Genomic DNA, 11,818 nt, shown 5'->3' with positions numbered 1-11,818 from the left:
TCTCACCCCTTAACCACCCTTCCCTGGCAGGTGTGATCTCGCCTCAGGGCCTTTGATTTTCCCTCTGCTTGAAATGCTCTTCCTATAGATATCTGCATGGCTCCCTCTCTCACATCCTCTAGTCTTTGTTCAATGGCTGCATTCTTGGTGAGGTTTTCCTGATTATTATATCTGAAATCCAACCTAGGGGTGGGTGCCTGGGTGGGGCTCAGTCGGTTAAGCATCTGACTTCTGTTCAGGTCATGATCTCACGGCTCAGTTTGTGAGTTCAAGTCCCACACTGGGCTTGCTGCTGTCAGTGCCAAGCCCACTTCAGATCCCCTGTCTCCCTCTGTCTCTGCCCCTCCCCTTCTCTCTCTCTCTCTCTCTCTCTCTCTCTCTCTGTGTCTCTCAAAAATAGACAAACGAAAGATAAAATCCAATCTATCTCCCATTTGCTATAAGTTGTCCCTCTTTTATTTTTCTCCATAGCATTTATCTGACACCTGCACCTTTTACTTCTTTATTTTGTCTGTGTCCCCTTCACTGGAATGTAAGTTTCATGAGAATAGGAATTTTTGTTTTATTCACTGCTCTATCTTCAATCCTTAGTACAAATACTTCACAACAGTAGGCCCTTAATTAATATTTATTTAATGAATGAGAAATATTACTCTAAGTACTCATCTTGGCAAGGTTATGGGGAAGAGGCAATCTCTCATGTTTGGGGAGGTAAGCATAATTCCATGCACTATTTTTAGCGGTTTTGTGTCCCCTAGTGAGCCATTTGCTCAGGCACTCACAGCAAATGCATTTGTACCTAGACCTGCTGGCCATCTTCAATCATTTACATTACCTGCCTGGCCTTGCAGGCTATTGAATTTTCCACGCCTGGCTCACATTTCCATCCCTTAAATGTCCTCTCCCTGCTCATGCATACACAGAAAGAATGCTCGAAATTCTCCTACAAGTAGCATGTTTTTTACATGCAGCCACCTGGTACACTCTTCTGTTTCTTCTCCCTTCTCCCAGCCTAGACAGTGCTCATTCTACTAGACTCAGTGTAAGCATCAAAGCCCCCAAGAAGTCTTCACTAGAAGCCTTGGCAGTGACTTCTCTAGGTCTTGTTAGCATTTTGTGTAGAATTTAATGACAACTCTAGTATGTACCCTGTTGCTTTGAGTGTTTGGTTTGTTTCCTGCCTCCCAATCAGACCAAAAGCAAACTCACAGTGTCCTCACCATTGTCCCCAGGTCCCTAAAGCAGTGCTGGCACTACATTCTAGTTTCATGGACAAATTAATCATTGAATATCTGTTCTCATGTTTCTGTTCACTCTCACCGTGTTTTATGAGTAAAATGCTTAAAAGTTGGTCATAGGATATAAAAATGACACAGCTGGATATAACCAGGAACACAATCTCCGAACACTGTACCAGAGTAGGACACTCTCCCTCAGAAGGATCTAGGGACAATTTCTGCACAGATAGGACATCCAGGATTGTTTTTCGAGAGGGTAAACGGAGCAGCAGCTTCAGCTCTTGTCTCAAATCTGCCATCATTTCAATGGAAAAGTCTAGACTAATTTTTTCCACCTTTAGGAATGATGATAGAATGTATTTCTTGGCTTATTTGCATGATTTTTATACAAAAGTTAAGGTTTTGGAAAAGAAGGATCAACTAGGGCCCTTTTTCTTCAAGTTTCTAAAGAGAAACAAGCTTTTCTTTTCTCTTCTCCCCTAAATCTCAGATAATATCAGTGAGCCATGGACCTAGCTTGTGTCACATGTTTTGAGTACACTGATCCACAGTGCCGGAATCAAGTAACTCCACACCCTAAGAAGTGGCTCTAACCCAGGATGACACAATCTGTAGTTGTCAAATTGCCAATTTAAAGAAGAAAGAAATGGTTTAAAGGCTCTTTGTTACATAATAATGTTTTATTCAGAAGGAGAGGAAAAGTTGGACTGATACAAAAGGCAATTCTTCCCATTTTCCACTTTATCCCACAACCCAATCAATTCTTTGCTTTTGTGTTGTTAGTGCCTCCTCCGACTTTATGCAATGGGATTTCTCCTGAGCTGCCACTCAGCTGCTGGAGTCATGGAGAAGCTTCACACACCTCCCCAGAGCAGCTGGAGACAGTGACAGTGGAAAGAGCCTGACAATGGGTGGAGATTATTTTTAAATGTGGTTTGTCCCTGTTTTGTTCAGGAACATAGGGATTTTTTTTTTTTTTTTTTTAATGTAGATCAACAAGAGAGCCATTTCTGACCGCTAGAGAATTGAAGCAAGGAGGGAACACTTTAGTCTCTAGCCTCAGATTTTGAGTTGAGAGCAGAATACATTGCTTGATCATATCGGCCTGTAGTTTTCTTTCTTTCTTTCTTTCTTTCTTTCTTCTTTCCTTTCTTTCTTCCTTTTTTTTTTTTTTTTTTTTTTTTTGGTAGTGTCTGAGGTAAATGTTCTTGACCTTTGTATTCAGGCTGATGACTGGAACACATTAGAAAAACAAAGTAAACCTTATGACTTGGAGCGAGCTTGTTTTTAACATTCTTTTCTGTCTTACTAATAACTAGGACCTAGCCCTGTATTGAAATACCATGTAACAGAAACTAAAGAACTTTCTCTGTAACTTAACTAACACTCTTTAAATGAGACCTGACTTTCACTATGTTAATTGAATTTGACCATCAAGTGTTCTACCTCTTCAGCTTTGAATAAAATATTTGTCGATCTAAATTTTTTACACTAATAATGCAAGGAGTAAGTAAAAATGCCCTGATCAAACAAAAGTGTATTTCCCTATCAGAATTATGAATACATTGAAGGATTTTTCTAGGCTAGTGTTTTAAAGAAGCATCAACAAACCAGATAAAGGGTACTTGAGTATAGATTTTTAATACAAAATAATGAGACTAGAAGTAATTTACAATTTTCAATTTTAACATTTGAGTAATAAAAACTTTTATGAAAATCATCTTTCCAGTGTGAGGTTTAGAGCAGCACACATTTTGCACTGAATACCTATTGTTTTTGGTTGGCCTGGTACCCCTTTCTCCCCTTTTCCTGGTAATGTGGCTGTCCCTTAGGAGGAGACTTCCTCCCATGAAGGGAACTGCCCCTTATGACACCCAACTGCCTACCTCATAGGCCAATCTTGTTCTACTGTTCACAGTGTTTGAACATTCATGTGACCCAAAATATCAGTTCCTACATGAACTACCCCTAAGCTGGAGGATGTGCACACAGTGCTACCTAGGGCTCTTTTTGTGTGTCTAAAACAGACCCATATGCTGCAGGACAGCTCGAAGGCAAGTCACAGAGAAACTGGTTTGACAGAAGCAGCTGAGAAAGATGCTGACTTTGCTTTGGTCTCTGCTCTGGTCTCTGAGGTCCCTGTGTTGCTGGGTGAACTGGCAGAACCCTGGGCCCTGAGGCCTCAACTCAGCCTATCTCAAAGATATCGTGGAAGGTTCTTGGAAGTGTCCTGAGAAAGAATTCAAGGACAGATGCACAATGCAGCAGATGAGCGAAACAAGTAAGAACATTTATTAAAGCAAAAGTATACTCTGGAGATGTGAGAGCTGGCAAGAGAGAATGAGAGAGAGAGAGAGAGAGAGAGAGAGAGAGAGAGAGAGAGAGGGAGGGGGACTGCAAGCCCTGCAACCATGTTTTACTGATGATTGTTAATTAAGGGGTGGAATACTCAATACTTGGGGCCAGAATTTCTTGAAAGCAAGGTTTCCCACCTTTTCTTCCTTATGTGCTCAGGGGTTTCCTATCATGGTACCCACCATCTTGGGCCTGTCTGATTTGATCTGGCCTCTTGTGGAGTGCTTCCAGCACATGCCTCTGACTTTCCCAATAGCTGGCCATGACTTCCTCTTTGCTGGCTTCCAGGTATCCTTTTAGAATCTGACTGCCTATTGTAACACCCAAAAACTCAATTCTTCCTTTAGTGTGCTTGAGCTACCTCACTATTCTTCCAGAAAATCCACAGTATTGATCTAAGAAAATCCATCACCTTTTCATCCCAATCCAGTTGAAATTGGCTTTAGTACTTTCAGCGAAAGAGTTCTGACTGAGGAACACGTATCTGAGCGTATCATATATTGACATTTCATGGTACTTATTGGAAGAAAATTTATTAGAGACAACTAAAAAAAATGGTATAGTCAGTTTGCTGTATTCTATTATATAATGTATTGCATATTGCTAGAGGCATTTAAAACCATTTGTTTTTAATGTGACCTCCTTTGGTAATCTCTATTACGAAGTTTATATTAAGAGTGACAGTAAATTGCTGAAATTAGGACCTTCCCTTAGTCTGAAATTTTATTTCATTTTCTATTATTTCTAATAGTTTTAAAGCACTACTGATGTTTAAGAGATAAACTTGTGGTATGCCCACATTATGTACCACCTCTATAAGCATGTGGATGGTCCTACAAATATTCAAATACTTTCAGCTTATATCAACTAATTTAGGCCAGGAAACCTAGATTCTAATCTTGGGTGTTTTGTTAACTAACTCTAGAATCAGGTATGTTGCTCAACTTCTCCTGGTCACAGGAAAGTGAAAATCTTGGAATAGGTCAGGGGTCTTCCAACTTTAAAACTCCATGACTTGACAACTAGAAAAAGTCAGTTTTGTTAGGAAAAGCGTTTGCTGATTTTACAAAAAAATCAAACAGTGCTTTTCACTCTTTCCTTTGGCCTGTTTAACAAAAACATTTTGTAAATGTGTAATTTGGAGGGGGGGGGGCGGGAACCTACCTGAAACAAGCGAATGCAAATTATGTTGGCCTTGGAAAAAGTTCTTTTGTATGAAGGACTCCAAATACATTGGCCTAGATGATGAACTAATAGGCAGCCAAAACACACAAACAAAAAAACCCAAACCCAACAACAACAAAACCCTTGAAAATGTTAGTTATATAACCTCAGGACCATGAAAGTATATTAAAACCAAAACCAAAACCAGATTTTGTTGTTGTTGTTGTTTTGTTTTTTTTAATCGTTATTTTTGAGAGAGAGTGTGAGCAAGGGAGGGGCAGAGAGAAGGGGTCAGAGGATCCCAAGTGGGCTCTGCTCTGACAGCAGGGAGCCTGATGCAGGGCTTCAAGTCAAGAACCCCGAGATCATGACTTGAGCCAAAGTCAGATGCTCAACTGATTGAGCCACCCAGGCACCCCCCCAAAACAGATCTTTTTAACTTCCTTAGTGAAAGAGAAATTTTGAGTTTGGAATTAAAATATCAAATGTAAAAACTGATAAACTGAGTACTCAAAGTAACTTTTAAATAAAAATTTTAAATACTTCTCTTAAAAATTCAATATTATATTAACTTTACATTCCTAAAACAAATGCTATATCCCTTTAGATTTTAAAATAGAATACTTTGGGGGTGCCTGTGTGGCTCAGTTCGTTGGGCTTCCAATTCTTGATTTCAGTTCAGGTTGTGATGTTACAGTTTGAGATGGAATCCTGCCTTGGGCTCTGCACTGACAGCCAGGAGTCTGTTAGGGATTCTCTCTCTCTCTCTCTCTCTCTCTGTCCTTCCCCCACGGGTGCGCGATTGTGCACGTATGTGATCTCTCTCTCTCTAAATAAACAAACATTAAAAATATGAGTGATGTGATAAAAAAACATTAAAATTTTTTTGATGTTTATTTATTTTTGAGAGAGAGAGAGAGAGAGAGAGCAAGTGGGGAACGGGACAGAGAGAAAGGGAGACAGAATCTGAAGCAGCCTTCGGGCTCCGAGCTGTCAGATCAGAGCCTGATGCGGGGCTGAACCCACCAACCCTGAGGTCATGACCTGACACTTAACTGACTGAGCTACCCAGACGCCCCAAAAAGACATTTAAAAAAATAATAATAATAAAATAGAATACTTTGGCAATTTTTCAAATATTGATTTTGCAATGTTAAAGAAATACCCCCAAATTTTCATTTTGTTTTGCCACTAAAGGAGAGAGTGGCAGCCTGAGGAATAACAGCCCAGTGCTACAGTTTCACTGCCACCATCTCATAGCTTTGTGACTGTGGTATGTTAGGCAATTTTGGATGGCAATATACAGAAACTCAACAATGTGCCCTCAGGGAATAGCATTGGAATTTGGTTCTTGTTCCTTTGGTTTGCAAAGAATACGTATGCAAATGAGAAAAACTGAAATCTCAGCCAGGGATATCAGGCTTCCCAGGAACAACAGAGAAGTTGAATAACCATGCTTCCTAGAAGAGGGATGCACACTGGGTTGGGTTTTCCGGAACACAAAATTTAGAGAGTGTTCAGAACCCAAGGCATCAGATCTTTTCTTCAAAAAAAAATTTTTTTTAATGTTTTATTTATTTATTTATTTATTTATTTATTATTTATTGAGAGACAGAGAGTGAGCAAGGGAGGGGCAGAGAGAGAAGGAGACACAGAATCCAAAGCATGCTCCAGGAGAGCCCGATGTGGGGCTCGAACTCACCGAACAAGAGATCATGACCTGAGCAGAAGCCAGATGATCAACCAAGTGAGCCACCCTGGTGCCCCCAATCTTTTCCTTAGAGCAGGGGTTCCCATCCTACTGAACATCCCAGTCACCTGAGGAGTGTTTTAAAAATACAGATTGTGCGGGGTGCCTGACTGGCTCGGTCCATAGATCATGTGACTCTTGGTTTCAGGGTATGAGTTTGAGGTCCACCTGTGGTTTAGAGTTTACTTAAAAAAATAGATAGATAGATAGATAGATAGATAGATAGATAGATGATAGATGGATAAAAATAGTGAGACCCCATCAGCAAAGGCTCTGGTCTAGTCCATATGAGGTAATGCTTTGGTCCCTTCGTTGCTAAAAATCTTCCAGGTGGATCTTGAATGCCCTGCTCTAGGAGTTGCCTGATTTTGCTAGTCTCTCATTGTATGCTTTATGATCAGCCCACTACCAGTTGATTCTCTTAGCTTTGACTGCATGTGTCTTTTTCATCACAGGGTCAGTGCTTCATCTGCTTCAAGCCTTAGCTCAATACTACCTTCTCAGTGAGGCCTTTCCTATTCCTATTATTAAAAATTGTACCCTACCCCTTACACTTTCTAGTCCCCTTTCCTGCATAATTTTTATCCAACACTTATTGCCTTCTAATATACTCTTTGATTTACTTATTTATTGTATTTATCATCTGTCCCACCCACCAGAATGCAAGATCCACAAGGCAGAATTTTTGTGTATTTTTGTCCATACTGTAACCCCGGCACCTAAACCAGAGATGCTTAATAAATATTTGTTGAATATAAGAGTTGAATGTGTAATGAATGGATGTTTTCTGCTTAGTCATTGGGCTGACATTATTCTGCCAGAGCCCTACTCACCTATGGGCACCCTCTGTGTCTCCTTTCGGATCTCTTGGGGAGATAGTATCCCCAATTGATTGTCTGATTGGACCAGCTTTTTTGGATTGAGGTCCCCCCCCCCACCCCCACCCCAGGTCACTTTTGAATGGGTGTGACCTGGCTGTTATAGATCACAGCAATTAGCAGTGACTCAGGGATTGCACAGCACAATAGTACTGCCTGGGGCCTCCCCTTCAGCATGGGTTGTGGGTGGGGCAGTTTCTTCAAGAAACCAATTTTGGTGTTGGGTGACTGTTCATCAAATTACCTCACCCTACTGAGCTTCAGTAAGGTGGCTTTAACAACACCTGGGTCTGCCTTAACTCACAGTGAGTTCTTCAGAAGTTCCAGTGAACAATGTGTGGGGAACATATTGCACATAAAAGGTGCTTTCAACATTCACTTATTATAAAAATAAAACAAGACAAGTGTGAAAGTTATTTAATTTTAGATGACATTTAAATGTGGCTTTTAATAAAAAGCCCAAAGAAAATTGCAGGGCAGAAATTAGGAATTTAGGACTTGGTTGCAAAAGTGCCTTTGGGATGGTTTCCCCCCACCACTGGATGTTTTTCTTTAATGTTATTCTCATTTCGCTGATTTCTGTTTGGCAGGGACTCCTGATACATAACTTCCAAAAAGGCATTTAAGAGGAATAAATGCAAAGATCTGCACTCAGTCTTCAAAAACAAATTGTACAAATACAGGCTGAAGGAGACTTGGTTTTATAGCTATATATGTGTTAAAGACTTAAAAAGAATTTGGAGGTACTTTTGTTTTTAGTTGGCAAAACTTGATGTTTATGAACAATATGAGGTGGTAGAAAAGTGTTATTGTGATATCAGACTGAAATTTGAAATATCATAAAAATGTGGTAGATTATACTTCACTATTTCTCTCTTCATACCTGGGTTATTGGACTCAGTTCTAGATGCCACTTTTTAAGAGGCACTAGGGTATGATCAGATGAAAGTGTATGGAGGAGATGAAGGGTACATGTGAGTGAAGCATAGTATGTATGGGAAGGCATGTGCTATGGTTGTTGACTTCAAATGTTTAAAAGGCTATGTATGGAAGGGGAATGGGGCTGTTCTGTACTCAATACACGGTACTAGACTCAGATTCCCTGGGCCCTTTAATACACATTGTATTCATATTTATAATAATGGTTGAAAGTATTCTTATTTTCCCCTTTTAGAGTTGAACAAACTCACACTTGGAGTTGTTTTGTGCTAGTCCAAGTTCATACAGCTAGGAAGTTATAGAACTGGGATCTGACCACCCCGCTTTAGAACTTAAACCTAGTGGTATTTCCTCTCAGTACCATAGCTACCTACAAATTTATAAGGAGACATATTTCAGTTCAATGTAAGGACTAGAAGGATTGTTCAAAGATGAATATCGTTATAAAGTAGTGAGTGGTTCCCTACCACATGGAGTTTGTGCCTATGCTGGACAACTACTTTGTAAGGATCTAGTAGTCCCTCAACTTCTACATAGGCTGTATAAAGCAGGATATGCTTTGGTGCCTGGGTGGCTCAGTCAGTTAAATGTCGGTAAGTGTTGGACTTCGGCTCAGGTCATAATCTCACAGCCTGTGGGTTCAAGCCCCACATCGGGCTCTGTGCTGACAGCTCAGAGCCTGGAGCCTGCTTCGGATTCTGTCTCCCCTTCTCTCTGACCCTGCCCCACTCACACTCTGTCTCTCTCTCTCTCAAAAAATAAACGTTAAAAAAAAAATTCAAAAGAAAAGGATATGCTTACCTTCATCACAAAAATATCAAAAATGAAGTCTAATCATAGAGCCAAAGGAACTCCAAGGCCTAGTGAATTTCAGCGATGGAGCTATGTTCATTAATTCAGTAGTTATTGGAAAATACAGCGCCCAGACTTCACCCTGGATTTACAACCTGATGGCTTTTGTTTGGTTTTGTTTTGTTTTTTCTGTTACAGCAGTTAGTCCTTATCTACTAACTGGGTAACAGTGTGGAGCTAGAGGGTATGGAAAGAGGAAGGGCAGGGATGTTTGGGAATTACTGTAATGGATTGTTTGGCATGTTCTTGCTTTATTAAAACAAGGAAAGAATGTGGATGGTAGGAGGACAGGATTTTTAAAAAAACCTTTTTTTAATGTTTATTTTTTGAGAGATAGTGAGAGCGCCCATGTGTGTCCATGAGTGGGGGAGGTGCAAAGAGAGAGGGAGATGGGATCCTAAGCAGGCTCTAGGCAATCAGCGCAGAGAGCTCAAGGTGGGGCTCCAACTCGTGAACCATGAGGTTATGACCTGAACTGAAGTCAGACACTTAACCTCTGTAGCCACCAGATCCCCCCAGGGTTTTAAATGATAAGCAGAGAGGGGTGCCTGGGTGGCTCCCTCAGTTTGACGTCTCTTGTTTTCAACTAATGATCTCACAGGTTTGTGAATTTAAGTCCCGCATTAGGCTCCACGCTGACTGTGCAGAGTCTGCTTGGGATTCTCTCTCTCCTCTCTCCAGCCCTCCCCCCTCCCACACTCTCACTCTCTCTCTCAAAAATAATTAATAAACTTTAAATGATAAGCAGAGAATGCCACTTTGTTAAGGAAGAATAGAATACTGTGAAAGGTTAACAAGACAGGGACTGTGGATTGTACTGTATATTTCCCTCCTGGTGAATAGATGCTCAACATTTGTCTGCCGGAAGGAATGCCTCAACCTTCAACAAATATTCAAAGAGAAACTTCTTGGTGCTGAGCACTTTGCTAGGTCTGGGAACCAAAAATGAACTAGACAAAAATCTGCATCCTTTTAAGGAACTCAGTCTGGCAACAAAAGACCACCAAGCAAAGCAATGGGAAAAAAGTACTAAGGATAATCATAGCGAATACATAAAAGGTCTCATGAAGGCATAAAGGAAAGAGTATTTAATTCAGTGTAAGTGTATAGGGTGAGCACGTGGGTGTGTAGAAAAGAGGTGATGTCAGGTAAGATTCCAAAGAGAAAATGATGAGTTTATTATCTTGAAGGATAGTAGGAGTTCACCTGTTTAAATGAGGGATGGATTTCAGATGGGGGTAAATACACAAAGATACTCAGACAGAACCTGTTGCATCTGTGCGTGAAATGTGGTGGGAGTCAGAGCTGGAGCTGAAGAGGTCTAGGGATCAGATGGTAAAATGCCTTGTATACCATGGTAATTAGCTTGAACCTGATTGCCCAGGTGGAGAGCCTCTGAAGAATTTTAAAGAGGGAGGCTCTGTGGTTTTGGAGCATTCTCTGGCAGTCATACGAAACAGAAGCAGAAATTAGGAAAGCTTGATCTAAAGAGTGGCAAAGAGGTTGAAATAGTGGAGACAGATTATTAGTCACAGAAATAAGCAGAAGAATTCATCCATGGGATTTTGATCAGAGAACTTTAGTGGAGAGAAATTTGATTGCCTAGTTGTTGGAATGGCAAGATTTTATCCATTGAATGAGGTGATACAGAAGCGAGTGGTACAGTGAGTAATACGGAAGGCCTGGGATTGGGACCATATGGTTGCCCTGAGCTTGTGTATATTAGCTGCTGACTCTTTTGAACTGAATTCAGGAAATGACATAAAAATGATTTGCGCAATAAAGTTAGAAGAACGAGGACTCCGAAGCCAGTACATTTGGAGAAAAATAACTAGGGTTGGTGAAGATGGGGAAGTAGGATTATCAGAGGGCCATTTGTGAATAAATTTTGGATCGCCCAATAGAAAAATCCCCAAAGAAAAACAAATGCCCTGAATCCAGCCTTTCCTCACTACGACCCATTTCCCCCCAGCTGCCTTCATTCTCCAGAACGTAGAGGTTAGAATTTCGAAAATTTGGAGACCATATACTCAAACCTATATATGTCAGGCTGAGGACAGAGAAAATAAACGATTTGCAAGCCGTCAAGTAGCGGGGTCTTTCCTTAAGACCCGGCTTCCAGACTCTAGCCCCAGTGCTCCTATCGTTACCCACACCGCTGCGGGCTTGGCAGCGCGGAGCCCCGCGCGCGGCAAGCTTCTCGGGGTCAGCCGGGGTGCGTCGGAGGCCCCTTCCTCGCCCCACCCCCACCGCAGCCCCGGTGGGACTGCCCGCCCCGCCCCCTTCCGCGCCGGGCGGGGTCGCTGCGCCGCCGCTAATCGCGCGCGCGCGGGGTCGCGCGGACGCGGGTCGGGCCGCGGGTGCGGGGAGGTCGCCAGGCCGATCGCGCCGCCGCCCCTTGCCTGACGCACGGAGGGGCCGGGACACGATTTGCCGCGAGTGGCTGGAGTCGCCGCCGCCGCCGTCCAGGCCCGCTCCGCCCCCGGCCCGCCTTTCTCCCGCCTCGTCCTCCGCCTCCGCCCGCGCCTAGCTCGCGTCCCCGCGTCCTCCCCACCAACCCCGGAGCTGCCGGCCGCCCGCGCGAGCGCCAGCGCCAGCCAGGTGAGTGTGGCCGCGGTGCGGCCCGGGCGGCCCTGGCGGGA

General features: G+C 42.4%; 1 protein-coding gene across 1 annotated transcript in view; it reads left to right on the top strand.

Moving 5' to 3' along the window:
- Positions 1 to 11,537: 11,537 nt before the first annotated feature.
- Positions 11,538 to 11,818, top strand: part of SESTD1 (SEC14 and spectrin domain containing 1) — a 151,475-nt gene continuing 151,194 nt past the window's right edge. The window contains exon 1 of the mRNA XM_042994805.1: positions 11,538 to 11,777. The gene's annotated coding sequence lies outside the window, so the exon portion shown is untranslated. The remainder of the gene's footprint in view (positions 11,778 to 11,818) is intronic.

The sequence above is a fragment of the Panthera tigris genome, chromosome C1 (assembly GCF_018350195.1).
Source record: "Panthera tigris isolate Pti1 chromosome C1, P.tigris_Pti1_mat1.1, whole genome shotgun sequence".
In the NCBI taxonomy this organism is placed as follows: Eukaryota; Metazoa; Chordata; class Mammalia; order Carnivora; family Felidae; genus Panthera; species Panthera tigris.
This window is presented reverse-complemented; position numbering and strand designations above follow the sequence as displayed.